Consider the following 2743-nt stretch of genomic DNA (forward strand, 5'->3'; position numbering starts at 1 on the left):
TCACTCTCCATCTTTCACCCTCATCAAGAAGCTCTTTAGTTCCTCTTTGCTTTCCGCCATCATCTGCATATCTGAGGTTGTTATTTCTCCCAGCAATCTTGATTCCATCCTGTGATTCACCCAGCCCAGAATTTTGCATGATGTACCCTTCATAGCAGTTAAACAAGCTAGGTGACAACATACAGCCTTGACGTTCTCCTTTCCCAATTTTGAACCAGTCCGTTGTTCCATGTCTGGTTCTAACTGTTGCTTCTTGACCTGCATACAGGTTTCACAGGAGGGAAGTAAGGTCATCAGGTACTCCCATCTCTTTCAGAATTTTCCACAGTTTGTTGTGACCCACACAAAGACTTTAGCACAGTCAATAAAGCAGTAGATGTTTTTCTGGAATTCCCTTGCTTTTTCTATAATCCAACAGATATCAGTTCGATCTCTGGTACCTCTACCTTTTCTAATCCAGTTTGTACATCTGGAAGTTCTTGGTTTGCGTACTGTTGAAGCCTAGCTTGAAGGATTTTGAGCATTACCTTGCTAGCATGTGAAATGAGCACAAATGCCCTTGCATGCATATGTGCTAAGTTGCTTCAGTCGTGTCTGACTCTGTGCGACTCTATGGACTGTAGCCTGCCAGGCTCCTTTGTCCTTGGGTTTCTCCAGGTGAAGACTAGAGTGGATTACTCTGCCCTCCTCCAGGGCATCTTCCCAACCAAGGGATTGAACCCACATCTCTTAGGTGGATTCTTTACCGCTAGCGACACCTGGGAAACCCGCAAATGCCCTTGGCAAGTGCCAATTTGTAGTAGAGTGTCAACATTTTTTCTTTCTTTGTGTCCCTTCTCACTCTCCAGAGCATAGGTCCTGAATCAGCCAGACCGCAAGGTTGGGAACACAGTCCTCCAGACCACCAGGCCTTCCGACCCTACTTGGAGAGGAGCTTATCCCACTATGTAGTCTCAGGGAGCAGCCCCACACGACTGCCCTTACTTTAGACACCAGTGGCAAATTCAGGGGTCCCCAGAGCCACCCTCACTTTAGACCAGCTGGCTACAAATTTGGGGGTGCCCAGGACCACCCTCAGGTTTGATCATTTGCTGAGACAGCTCACATAACCCAGGAAGGCTCTACACTTTGTATGTTTATTTTCTATAGTGAAAGGATACACATTGAAACCAGCCAGAGAGAAAGACCAGGGCAGAGACTGAGGGGCTAAACAGGAACTTCCAAGTGTCCCCACTTCATGGAGACACAAATAGCTTTAGCTCCTCCTGGGCAGTGTGTAACAATATGCCCAGAGTACTCCCAGCCAGGGCACTTGAGGCTTTGGTGTCCAGTGTTTACTGGGGCTCCACCACTTACTGACCACATGGCTGACCTTTAGTCCCCAAGCCCTCCGGGAGCTTTAGCTTCACTTCCTCTGGAGGTGGGAACTCATATCAGCCTGTTCCAGAGACCTCATCACAAATCATACTTCAAGATTGTCTAGTGGCTGAAGTGCCCAGACAAAGCCTCCCATCAGGCAGGCCACTCCAGGGGCCAAACCCTTCTTCTGTTGTTCAGTCACTCAGTCGTGTCTGACTCTTTGCAATCCCATGGACTGCAGCACGCCAGGCCTCCCTGTCCTTCACCATCTCCCAGAGTTTGCTCAAACTCATGTCCATTGGAGTTGGTGATGCCATCCAACCATCTCATTCTCTGTTGCCCCCTTCTTCTCCTGCCTTCAGTCTTTCCCAGCATCAGGGTCTTTTCCAAGGAGTCGGCTCTTCTTAGCAGGTAGCCAAAGTATTGGAGCTTCAGCTTCAGCATCAGTCCTTCCAATGAATATTCAGGGTTGATTTCCTTTAGGATTGATTTGTTTGATTTCCTTGCAGTCCAAGGGACTCTCAAAAGTCTTCTCTAGCACCAGAGTTTGAAAGCATTAATCCTTTGGTGCTCAGCATTCTTTATGGCCCAACTCTCACATCCATTAGGCCAAGTTAAATTTTCACAATACAATAGAGCAAGTTCCAAAGTAAGTGCCTAAAGATGCAGGGTGGTGTGGCTGTTAGGAGCCTGGCATTGATTTTAAAGCCCAGAGTTTCAGCTCTGGCTTTGCCACTTCTGAGTTTAGTGATCTGAGCAAGTTGCTTAATTCTGGTTGATGCCCACCAACCAAAGACCCCCAGGAACGTCACTGTAATTGAACCCATTTGAGTTTATTGGTACTTGTCGCAACCAATGAGATCATACTCTATGGGGAACCGTGGAGTGTCTCGATAAGTGGGAAGTAGGAGGGCTTTATTGGAGGATTTGGGCTTGTGTGAGGTGATTTACAATGTGGAATATTGATAAACAGAAACCTCAGAGTCAGGAGGCCAGACGAGGGAGCTCTCAGGCTTTCTCTCCAGTAATAGCAGAGCCCAACAGGAAGAAGAAAGACTCTTTCTTTCCTGGAAAAGACTTAGTCAATGAAAAGTCATGGACTATGTTTACTCAAGCCCTCCCAACTTCCTTTTCCTCTCTGTAAAAGCAGTCTCCTTCCCTTCCATTAAAATCTCAGCTATTTGCTTTACACAAATTGACAGGCTAATCCTAATATTCATATGGAAATTCAAGGGACCCTGAATAACCAGTACAATCTTGAAATGGAAGAACAAAGTTACAGGACTCACAGAAGACTTGCTACAAAGCTACAGTAATCAAGGCAGTATGATATCAGCATAAAGATAGACAAACAGATCCATAAAATGAAATCAGGATCCAGAAA

This window comes from Ovis aries, chromosome 7 (assembly GCF_016772045.2).
Source record: "Ovis aries strain OAR_USU_Benz2616 breed Rambouillet chromosome 7, ARS-UI_Ramb_v3.0, whole genome shotgun sequence".
Lineage (NCBI taxonomy): Eukaryota > Metazoa > Chordata > Mammalia > Artiodactyla > Bovidae > Ovis > Ovis aries.